Consider the following 13,164-nt stretch of genomic DNA (forward strand, 5'->3'; position numbering starts at 1 on the left):
CTCATGAGGTATAAGGACTACCGGTCCTTGGTGATGAAGAGCTGGCCAACTCCCCTTTCCCCTGGACTCCCCCCCCCCCCCCCAATGGGCTGACAAAAGGGAAAAAAGCATGCAAAAAAAAGAAAAGAGACCAGATTCCAGCACTAGAATAGGCATAAAGTAGACATTGGGTAGCCAGCATAAATAACCAACCATCATATTTGCATATCCACCCTAAATTGATTGCAAAAATTATTTTGCTAATACTTCAGAGGAAAAGAATTAAGTCTGACCCTTGAATGCCACTTTCAATTCAGCAGGGTTGAGCAAGAACACCTGCGCCCCTTTTGCTTGAAACAATGGGATCAGTTGCAGCAACTGTCATCTTTTCTCCAATGTTACCTGACAAAAATCGGGTCTCACCAAAAATTTGCAACCCTTTCCCACCCTTCTCCTATCCGGTCTGGCCAAAACGGTGAACAACCTTTACAACAAAACTTTTACAACGCACTACCATTACAACGTGACCATTACAACGCAAACCATTACAACGCATTGCGCTGGGGGGCGCTCTAGGATAGGGAATACGTTTAATTTACTATCCAACACCTTCCCTAGTGTCCATGGGGACTGGAGTTGGAATAGTAAATTAAACTTTTCACTATCCAGCGCCCCAAAGCGTTATGCGTTGTAAAGGTCTGCGATGTAAAAACCGCGTTGTAAAGGCATGCGTGGTAAAAGTATGCGTTGTAACATCATACATCCGGCCAAAACATATAATGCCTCTTGGGCCAAAAAATTGTTGAGACATATCAGGATAGCCCGCAGCTTATCAACCGCTTGTCCCGCTTTTTTACGTTGGTTGAAAGGAAATCTTTGAGCCCTTTGCAATTCGACTTTCCAGTCCCATTGCATAAGTTCAGGGAATGCTTCCACAAAAAGTTCCACCACAAACTGCTGCACATCTGCACCCTTCTTGCCCTCAGGGATGCCCAGTATCCACAGATTATTCCTTCTTGATCGATTCTCAAGATCAGTCAGTTTCCAAAGGATATCTTCCTTCTGGGCTTTCAGGGAATCGGTGAAAGTTTTTTGTGCGGCCAGCTCTTCCTCAAGCATAGATATTCTAGCTTCAGCTTCTCCAATCCTGACTGCAAAGTCAGAGCAAGTCTTTGCGACCATACGTATTGAGTTCTGTAATTTACGGCATGCACCCTGAGTACGCAAGCTCTCCAACCAGGTCTACTCCCGGTGAGCCATGATGCTCTGATAAATGATAGAAAGTGTAATTTCATCAGGATCACCTAAGTTTGCACTTAAAGCTCCTATGGGCACTCCTTGAACGGCTACTTCACTCCCATCCAGTTTAGGAGAAAAGGAGTAGTCCCATACCATTGAGCCGGTTGAGCCTGAAGCCCTATTTGACAAGGCATCGCCTTGCCCCCTTTGCGTACGAACCGTTCCAGGAGTATTGGGAGAATTATCTCATGCCTCTCCTTCTTCCAAGCACAAACTACTTGCAAACTTTCCTCTTCAGCCCAGTCTCTTCTGAGGCTATTATCCCCCGAGGAATTGGAGGGATCTGACATGGATTAAAACGTATCCCCTGAATCCCCCTCCGGTACAAGACCTGTAGCTGAGTATTCTTCACCTTGAAGCCCCTGTTGAGGGTCCATTTCCACTAATTCATCCCTCCTGCTAGGGGTACTTCCATCCTTCTGCCCAACCATCCCATTTTCTTGGCTGATATCTTGAGAAACTACAGTTCCCATGAGGCTAGTTTCTTGCTGTTTATCACTATTTCACTGCCTGCAACAGATGGCCCTGCAGCAGTAACCAGAATGTCTTGGTTTCCCTCGAAACCGAATAAGCCATTAAGTTCACTTGGACCTTCCAGTACCCCTCTACCCGCGCTCTCTGTGCTCAGCTCGCTCATATCCACCAAAATGTAAGACACAGTACCTTAAATGAGCGCTTCATGAGGGGCTATGGTTGTCACAGATGTCACAGGTACCGTTAAAGTTTTAGTCGTGGCATTACCTCCAGGAGATGAGTTCCCTGTATTTTTGCATGTCCATGCGTCTCCACCATCGACATCAGTAGCAGCCTTCCCGGGGCTCCCAGAGCCTACAAGTGGCCCCGGGTCCTAGTGCCTCTGGTGGAAGTCTTTGGCGGCACCGGGAGGATCGAGCGATTGAGTGCAGCGGTGAACACTGCGGAAAAGAAAGGACTCACGTGAACCAATCTAGAGGGTGCAGGCAATTACCCGTGCCATAGCCATGAGTGCCAGAAAATGCAGAGAATCACAAACAATTATTCTTTCCCCTACTGCATTGCCTTGAGACCGGGTAAGGGGGGAGTTTCGCCACGAGAGCGTCGAAGAACCAGCTCACTCGGCCGCCATCGTGGCTGCCATCTTGCCTCCTCCTAAGCCCTAGAAATAATTGTATATGTTTGTGGGAATGTGTGGATGATTGTAATGCAGTCAAATGTCTTCCAGGGCGCAGTTAGGAAAATTATTTGTCCTGTGAGTCCCATCATAACCAGGTCTCACATTTCACCAGGGTAGTCATGAGCCATATTGCATAGATGCATACAATGTGCATCCTTTGTGTGTGTAGCAATAATACCCTTGATTTTTGTAGAAATGCCCACTGACAACACTAGCCAAAGGTATCGAAGGATACATCAGCATAGGAACTCTGTTTATAGACCAAGTTGTAATCTCCATACCATACAGCATACAAATCATTAAGACAGCCTGGCTTTATTGTGAAATCTATGTTCTACACCCAAGGTCTTCAGGGCTTGGGTTCCTAACCCACAGGTAAAAGGACTTACTTCAGTTCAACATCATTAAGTAAGGAAGTCCAAAACACACCCCACAGAGCATTTCTTCAAGGGTGGTGTTTATGTTCTTTGGGTCTGAGTCAAAAAGGGTCTTCCACCCCAGCCAGTCAGGGATCAGACTCAGAGTAAGCATGGAGACTGCCCTTCTGGAAGTGTCGGAAGAGATTAAATTCACCTTAGACGCTGGTGGCACAGCAGTCCTGGTCTTATTAGACCTCTTGGTCGCTTTCGATATGGTCCCACTCTCCAGGCTACTTGCCAGGCTGTTTGGCATCGGCATTCGGGGCACGGCCTTAAGATGGATGGCTTTCTTTCTTGAGGGTAGACGCCAAGAGGTTTGCTTGCCACCTTTTTCTTCTAGCAAGAGTAAAGTCTCAATAGGAGTGTCCCAGGGCTCAGCTCTAAGCCCAACCATATTTTACATCTATCTGACATCTCTGACTACACTGGTAGAGTCCTTTGAGGCCAAGATAGGCTCAGATACTCTTTGCCCTTGAGAAAGATAAGCCAATCAGTCATAATGCCATCAAACCCTGTTTATCTGCAGTCTTCCAATGGTTGGATTTTAATCAACTGAAGTGCATCACTGATAAGACTGAGATTCTCAGCTTTGGGCACAATTTTACCTTTGAAGTACAACCTCACTGGGCAGATGAAGCTCCTTCTCCTAACGCCCAAACTGAAGTTGTGAAAAACCTAGGTGTCAAGATTGATAAAAGACTAAGTCTACAAACCCAAATAAACTCAGTAGTTGGCACATACTTTGGACTGTTGTGCACGGTCAGAACATTTCTCCGAATCTTATTCTTGCCTGCTAGGATCACTGTTCTTCTGGCTCTGGTGGTTTCCCGACTGGACTATGCCAATGCCCTTTATGTAGGACTCCCACAATATCTGCTGCAGAAATTACAAACAATGTTGGCTTTACAATTACTTACGCAAGCCTCTATTACTCCTCATCTGAAGAATCTGCATTACTTCCTGTTAGAAATAGGATCTTCTTTAAGATAGTGACCTTATGCACAGGGCTCTGCACTAATCTGGCCCAGATTATTTGTCCTCCAGAATCCAATTCTACTCTCCCTCCAGATCTTGGGCTCTTCACTTGGCCTTTTGGCAAAAGTTCGGAGTTCTCTTTTAGGCCCTCAAGCTTGGAACAGGTTGGCTGTTGAACTACGGCAAGTGAGCAATCATTTAGAAAGCAATTTACTACTCTATAATGAATGTTTTCTTAATCTCTGTCTCTTACTTGCAATTTACCACTGGGACACTCCTCAGAGAAGTCGCGCGCTGTAGAAATCCCACGATTCATATATCCATTCATTCACTAACAATTTCATAGAAGGTTCACGGACACAGTTGAAGGACTGGTTTTTTTCTAAGACCCAGCAGTGCCAGGGGAAAACACCTGAAACCTTCGTGGGTTACCTGTTCCGGCGTACAAATGACAGAGACACGGGACACTTCCTTCGGCGTCAAAGATTGAGGTATATTTACTGCAGGGAACACAGAAGTCACAAGAAGTACAACGTATGTAGGTTCTAGGAAACTGCTTCAAATTGCATCTGTGGATCGCTCCTTTTATACAGTTTTTCGCCATAGAACAACATGGCAAACAAAAGGTTACAACCCAGTTCCCACAGTAAATTTCATAGGGGGTCGCGTTCATGTATTTAGGGTCCCGGAACATAATTACAGTAGCATCGCCGGTTCCCAACTGTAAAAGTACATCTTCCCACCATTAGTGCATTCCATTCCGGCTGTAAACGAGTTAAGGAAGAGTCAGAAACAGGTGCAGAGGAAGACAAAGATAGTCAACAGATTGAAAGAATGTAAGGGGGTGATATCGGAAACACGATTGCAGGATCAAAGGAGACATGCCTAATGAATGCACGGCTGAAACAATAGACCGGCACGGCAAGATGAGCCTCGAGTGGGGCCATCTGCCTTTGCAGTGTCATCCCCCTCGTCATAAAGACACCCTCAAAGGAACACGTGTCTTCCGCAAGAGTTTGGAAATCCCAGGGTCACGAAGCGGACAATGTCCGTTCGCTGGCTACTTGAGGGCAAGAAATAAAATGGATGCCGTATCTAAAATGCAACCCGTGGGTTCAGATGAAGAAACCCACGAAACAGACGAACGGTTTAGGTCAGCACAGCGAAAACGCGTACACCCACTAAACTCGTCATTTGCGGTTCATAGATACCAAACTCGTTCATATTCGAATGAGTAGAAAACACCACTTACAATTGTCACAGAACCTCAGACGCTCCTTTTGCCCTCATGTAGGCAAGCACTAATCGATATCAGAATCGATCTCGATATTCATCAGACCATCCAGATGTTGCTGCAACATCATTCTATCCATCAATGCTTCCTTGGTAACAGGTGACCGTCTTATACACGTCGTAGCACAGAGGCCACATAAGGCAGGACCACACTGTACACAAAGACAACACGTGAACAGAAATGCTACAACAACCCCAATGATCATCAGAATCTTCCAACCCCACGTCGACATCAGGCCCCAAAACCATCCTAGTAGCGTCCAATCACCTACGTCCACGTGTATGGACTCGGAGATCTTATGCAACTTTGAGATGGCTTGATAGACAGTTGGAGCGTTATCAGGAATGAAAATGCAGCAACTCGAATGGATCACCTTACATACTCCACCTCTATCTGCAAGAACGACATCTAAAACCATACGGTTTTGTAACGTCATAAGCCTGTCCGCCTGAAGCTCTGCTGTAAGATTACCAAGGGCACTTGCAGTGATATTAGCAGTCGATTCCACCACTCGAGTCAACTGTCTCAGGTTCCTACTATTGATCATAGGTCCCCAAAACGGAAAGAAACCCTTAAAGAAGTCTCCTGCTTCTTGACCGGCAGTGTCTTCTTCGCTAATCACGCCTCTCACAACTCTGGTCTTGTGATAATCCGACCCAACAGTAAAGGTCGGTGGCAACAGGTTCGCAATATAACAGGTGCCTGAGAAGTCACGAGGCAACCATGTATATGCGCGGTCGTAACATACAAAGTATGTACCCTTGGCAGTTAAGAGAACAGGGGAAGAGGCCGTTGGTAAAACATACGTTTCAGTACAGGCACTCCTCCCAAGCTGAGCTCGCGGGCTTCGGCCAAGACTTTTCAGACAGAAATTACCGAGATGGGGTACGATCCAGATCGGAGACGAGCTTTTAAGCTGCCGATCACCCACTGACATGCTATACTCAGCCTCACTCAGATCTCGGTATGCTCGCACTTCTTCCTCTGGGATAAGCGATGCGTCGAAGATATCTCTATCTAAATCGGCAATCGCTCTTGCCAAAGGCTTGTGGTACGGGCCATGACCATGATCTGCAGTGCGTGGCTCTCGATGGGGGTAGGAATCTAGTGTGCTACGAAACATAGTTTGGAATGCTCGAGCTGACCCCTGGGAACTATAAGGAAGGACCAAGTACGGAATTCCCCTATCCATGGTATGTGGCATTAAACCACACACCCAACAGTTGGTAGTATTCATCACCAACTGATGTTGATGAAGAAGCTGGACAAAGGTGCTGTTCATGAATTCCGCACATCTAACCTGCTCGTGTTGAGGTAGAGGGTGAAAAGAATGAGGAGAAACAGTGGGAGTAGGTTTTGGTTCAGAGGAAGAAGTAGGTGAAGCGGAAGGCACTAACGATTGTATTCCATAATATACTCCACCCACCAATAACATGGAAACAGTTAGGAACAGCAGGAACACCTGAAACAGAAAGCATTTGGTACGTACAACCCTGTGCAGTACTGATCTTTGTGCTAAAGTCTTCTCCACTTCCAACAACTTTGAGAATTCCATCCTCTAAAAACCGTCCGCAACGTTCTTGACGCACTTCGTTCTGAGTAGCGATTATCAATTCCCAGGAGTTCCTAGGAATCAACAAAAGTACCGACCTAGTGTCAGGAACCTGCTAAACAGAAGGAAGTACCCGCACGGCCCTACGGTCAACCCGGATGTAAGATTCTTTAATCAAACAATATAATACGAAATCTCCTAGCTGTGGAAAAACACACGTGGAAAAGAACTCAAAATTAATGAATGTTGCAATTGTTCATATTATCCAAAATGACAATAGGGGGGTAATGTGAATTTTCGAAAAGGGGGAAAAGCAAAAAGATATTTATTAGTCTTTGGTATGGGAACGAAGAAAATATCTGCTTCTTCCAGGACGAGTCTGTTCTTCAAATAATTGTTCAGGTTGCGGAACAGAGTCCTGTCGGTCAGATGATAGGTCAAGTCTTGAGTTTTCCAATGACAAAGGTTCAACAAAGTTATCTGATTGCACTGAAGTGTCTCCTACAGGCTGAGCGTCACTGAACGGCACAAAGTTCACCGGAGTTTCTGTTGCGGCGATGCCGGCCCTCACCCACGAGTCTGCTGGTAAAGGTATTGGCACCTTCTTTGTATGGGTGGCGTGCACCCAATGTTTGCGGCCCTCCAGACGAACTGCAGTTCTCGTGGCGAGTAACACCTGGTAAGGTCCCACAAATCTCGGCTCCAGGTTTCGCTTCCGGCCAAAATTTCTGGTGAGGACCCAGTCACCCGGTTGGAGCCGATGTCCAGGACCCTCTGTCTGTGCCGGCAGTGCTGTAAAAACCTGTTGATGAATTAACCTCAGTTTAGCAGTCAGATCATGAAGATAATCAATTAACATTGGATACTCAAGACTGTTGAAAGACCTGGGTCTAGGGACCCCCCAAATATTTGCAGGACGGCCGAACACAATCTCATATGGGCTGAGCCCTACTCGAGAGTGTACAGTCGCCCTGGTCGACAAAAGAGCCAGAGGCAAGGCATCAGGCCATGTCGGACCAGTCGTAGCCTGAATCTTTGCGAGTTTCAATTTTAGAGTACCATTGTACCCTTCAACCAAACCTGCTGACTGGGGATGATTGGCGCTGTGGAATTTTTGCGTAATTCCAAGGCCCTTACACACACTCTTCATCACACTCCCCACAAACTCACTTCCGTTATCAGACCATACAATCTGTGGCGTTCCATACCGAGGAAAGTATTCCTTCAGTAGGACTTTCGCTGTGGACAGGGCAGTATTGTCTTTGAGAGGGTAGGCTTCGATCCATCGGGAGAATGCGCAAACCACAACTAAAACGTACTTCAGGTTATTACATCGCTCCATATGGATGAAGTCCAGTTGGATAATCTCAAAGGGACATGTAGGAGGAGCAAAGTGGCCAGGTGGGGTAGGAGTGCCCTTGCCAGGATTGTGCATCATACATACCATACAATTCTTAACCACTCTCTCAGCACACTTAGCGATACCATCATTCTTCCATACAGGGGACAGCAACTTGCAGATACCTTTCGCACTAATATGTGACAAGCTGTGTGCCATAGTCACAACAGCTAGCACATATGCATCCGGCAACATCCACCTCTGATTTTCCGACAAATCAATCCAACATCCATTCGCATCCAACTTTCCTGTGCTCTCCTTCCACTTAGTCTTTTCAGTTTCGGTGGCCTCATTCTGAATCGCTTTCACACTTTCAACAGTATCCTCACACATACCAGTTTCTGCAGGCCACCTTACCAAACTCGTCACATACATTCTAGTTGCAAGTTCGCAAATAACAATCATGTGGTGGCACGTCGTCTAATTCCCTATTGGTTGGCAACAACGTCGCCGGGTTTAGGACATTACAGCGCTTTATTTGAATATGACTTGTCAAAAGCGTCAACTCGTAACCGGACAGCCTTGCGCTCGTCAAGTGTTGGGTTTTTGTACGATTTAAGAGAGTGTCAACTGCATGTGGAACCATCACCGTAAGCATATTATCCATGACCAATCCTGCAGATTGCCAGATGGACACCGCAGCCGCCGCTGTCGCTCTTAGACAACTCGGCAAAGCTCTAGCTACGGGGTCCAAGGTTGAGGAAAAATATGCACATGGACGCTGCTTACCGCCAAATTGCTGCGTCAAAACACTTAACGCACAACCTTCTCTCTCGTGAACGTATAGTGTAAACGGCTTACTGTAGTCAGGAGTACCTAACACAGGAGCCGAACACAACGCATCACGCAATTCAGAAAAACTTTCCTGACACTCTTCCGTCCATGTCAAAGGAGTTGGAACATCCTTGCACGTGAGGGCTACCAATGGTTTCGCTAGCAATGAAAAATTCGTAATCCATTGCCTGCAGTATGACGTAATACCTAGAAAGGCACGCACATCTCTCTGAGTCGTTGGCACAGTCATTCGAGCGATTGCTGCAATTCTCTCTGGGGTCAACCATCTTCCCTCCTTTGACAAGAAGTGACCTAGATAGGTTACTTCTTGACAACAATATTGCAGTTTAGAAGGTGACACCTTGTGATGTAAGTCACAGAGATGCTGTAACAGAGACACCGTAGCAGTCTTGCAGATCTCTTTTGTATCAGCAGCCACCAGCAAGTCATCAACATATTGGATCAAGGCCGCCCCAGCCGGTAACACAAACGCATCAAGTTGACTCTTCAGGGCTTGGCTGTATATCGATGGACTCTCACAGTAGCCCTGAGGAGCGCGTTTAAACCTAAAGCTGCGACCTCCTAATGAGAAACCGAATAGATCTCTGCTTTCCTCAGCAATCGGAATGCTAAAGAAGGCATTCTTCAGATCGATCACTGAGAACCAAGAAGCAGAGGCTGGAATCAGAGTCAGTAAAGCCGTAATGTCGGGCACCACAGGAAATTGTGGAATCACAATTTTGTTCACCTCCCGTAAATCAATAACAAAACGGTAAACAGAAGGCTTGGATGGATCAGTGCGTTTCACGATAGGTAACACAGGACTATTACACACGTTTCCCCGAGTCTCCTCGATAACATCTTTCTCGATCAAATCATAGATGATCGCTAACAACGCTAGTTCTCCATCAAGGGAGATACGATACTGGGGAATACGTGGCAGTCGCACATTCGATTTCAATTGAACAACATAAGGGGAGATGTCAAGCAGGCCCACATCATTGGGACCTGTTGCCCACAAAGATGCAGGAAGAGAACTCAATTCCGGTGGGAGCTTATCAGATGACAAGTACATGGGAGAGATCACTCTCTGACCCAACGTAAGCTCCACTCCCGCAGGAGAACAATACAAAGTCGCATATAATCGTTTCAGCAAATCCAAGCCTAAAAGATTTTCACCACAACCAGTAGTCAAAATCAAAGGAGCTTTCAGCTCACGAGGCCCGATTGTAATGGGCAAAGGTTTAGAAACCGGATTGCTAACAGGGGCGCCAGAGAATCCAACGGAAACATTCGTTAAGCCAGACAAAGGTGCGCCAGGGAGTTTCGAATGCATGATGGAACTTTTCGCTGCACCAGTGTCCAACAGAAAAGGCTCAACTACGCCCGATGTGGCAACTGCGACGTAAGGCCCCCTCTGATCAACCGGAATTGATACTACTCCCTCTCTTTATCTGTGGCTGTCCTAGTAATTACCGTCATCAATACCCTGCTCGATATAATAATCGTCCACATGGTACTGTGCGGATCTACCTGACGATGAACCACGCTGATCAAAACAATTATTGGAATCAGATGAATTGTTAAAACGCTCATTTTGATTCTGAGTAACACCACGACCTCTACCTTGCGAAGCCTGTTGCGGACCACTACGACCTCCTCTAGATGAACCACCATTATTTCGGTCGCGCAAAACCGGACAATCAAACTTCAAATGACCCTCACCTCTACAATAGGCGCATTGATTGTATCCAAGCATAGATCTCTGCGAAGAAGAGTCATTCCGCGACTGTGACCTAGCGGATTGCGATTGTGATCTATTCCGCTGTTGAGAATCATTTTGATTTGAGCGCGGAGGATACGCTTGCTGTAACAGAACTTTTGTTTTGAGATCTTTCGTCTTTTTATCCGCACGATCATTTTCCTCCTTCTCCCTATTTTCATAATATTGAGCCTTGGCCAATATCTGAGCAGAGGTAGAAACAGCCCACGAACTCTCTGAATTTTTCAGTTTGTTGCTAAGGTCAGGCAACAAATTAGATACAAATTTATCCACAAACAACCTCTGACATCCCTCAGTGCTCATATCTTGACCACTGTGATCGATGAATGCCTCCTCAAATCTCGTAAAGAAATCGGAGACACTCTCGTCCTTCTTTTGCTTACAGGCAGACAGTTTATCCCAATTAACTTTCATTGCTGGCATAAGTGTCTTCATAAGGGTAATGATTCTTTGAGGCAAAGCCGTAATTAACTGCTCAGGCTTAGCCCCACCAACCTGCAATGCGTCAGCCGCTACAAGCGCAGGCCAATCACCACCTAACTCAGCTGCGTGATTTTCTTGACAAATTTTTGCCCAAACCGGTTGAGGTACTACGTTGCCGAACAACATGTCGATGTCGGCAAGATTCATAATCGTAGCATCCACTAATTGCGACAACTCTTTATAGTATCCTGCAGGATTTTTACGGGGTCAGGCAAAGATTGTTTTACCTGCAAAACTTCCGATCGCTTCCATGGGAGGTGTATCCAAACTCTCTGGAAGTGTGGCAAAATAGCAGGATTGACAGTCGCATCACCTGGCATCCACACTGGGGGAACTTCTTGCATGGGATACTGACCAGGCGTTGCCATCCACTCCTCAGTTTCATCTTTAAACAATGCTCGAGGTATTACAGTGGGACGAAAAGATAAAAGATGTTCTACAGCATGTCGAACATTACTACCCACAATCATACCACTCGAAAACTGATACTGAAGTTCAGTTAAGTCGGACGGTACATTGTTTACCTCATCATTTTCTATCACCTCACGTAAACATTTCCACATTTCCTCAAACACAAATCTCTGTGTGGGCTCATTGAATTGAGAGAAAGTGTCAAAAATTATGCGCGGGGAATTTTTAACAGGATACCTAATCCAATTTCGCGCCATTTTTATCAGCGTATCGCTCTCCCTACCACCAGGAAGTTGACTTCGTCGTTGAGGAACATCAGAAACATCGGACCCAAGAATCAGTCCAAAAGGAGAATAGAAATTAGCAACAATATTAGGAATACGTCGTCGAACAGACGGAGAAGAAGAAAGAAGTAAAGGGGTAACAACAGGAGAACCAAATACAGGAGCAGCAAGGGCAGTAGGAGTAGTCAAAAGAGCAGAAGCAGCGGGAACAACAGTTTGAGAAGGTATAGGCAGCGGAGCAGTAGGGACAGTAGCAGGTAGAGGAATAAGGACAGGAGGATTCGCAAGGACAGGACCAGTGACAGGCTGAGGAGCAGCTGCCGGAACAAGAGGTTGAGGAACAGGGGGAACCGCAGGAGCTGTAGTATCCTGTGCATATGGAGGTGGCGACTTCAGTAGATAGGACAACAAAGGGTCCTCTATTGCTTCCTCTCCCTTTGTATCAGCACTCAACGGTAAAACGGGATAACACTTATCCACCGCCATACGTTGTAGTCTATCAAAAACGTCCTTTTCCTTCTCTTCTTTGTCCCGCTGAAACTGCTCTGCATTTCTCATTGTAACGATACCTTCCCTCTTATTACGTTTAAGCTGTTTGATTTCCTTCTGTTTGGCTTCTTTACGCCACAACCGAAAGGAATCAAACATGGCCGGCCTAGCTTTCCTTTTAAACAATTTAGCTTCAAGATTATCCAAAATTGGGGTTTCGAAACTACCATGAGGTGGCCAACTAAGAACACCGTCATCTTTAGTGTAGCGGACCCAGCAATCATTATATGCAATAGGACTCACTCCATGTCGATTATATAACTCATAGACAGGAGTTCCAACTGGAGGTATCGGACATGTGTCCTCCAATCGGGAATCCACACCGCAACCTTTAAAACAGCTAAACAAAGTACTATGGCCAGGCATCGTGCACACTAACCGAGTTTCACAAACGTCAAGGGTTATCGGATTACGATGTCCTCTCAAAAATGCAAAACCCTCGGTTTTTGGCGACTGCAATCGTTAAATAAAACTACTAAGAACCAAATACTAAGAACCACAAATGCAATGGAACCATGCAACAACTAAGCACCAAAAACAACTAAGGACTCTGGGCGCGACCCACAAATACTTAACTGAAAGAACAATGGCGTCACCAGGAAGGCCCGTCTATCGTCTCGCTGTACCAAGGTCTACACCAGGCGCCAAAACAGGTCGACAGTCAGGGCATCAGTCCGTCGCAGCTGTCAGGAGGCGGGGATCTTCGCGGGAAAATTCTTCGGGCCACTTATCTCGACAACAGGATCGATGAAGCGGGGTGCACCTTCCCTCGGAGATCTCACACGAAGCTCCTCACGATCGTCGGGCTTT

The sequence above is a fragment of the Lissotriton vulgaris genome, chromosome 4_1 (genome assembly GCF_964263255.1).
Source record: "Lissotriton vulgaris chromosome 4_1, aLisVul1.2, whole genome shotgun sequence".
Lineage (NCBI taxonomy): Eukaryota > Metazoa > Chordata > Amphibia > Caudata > Salamandridae > Lissotriton > Lissotriton vulgaris.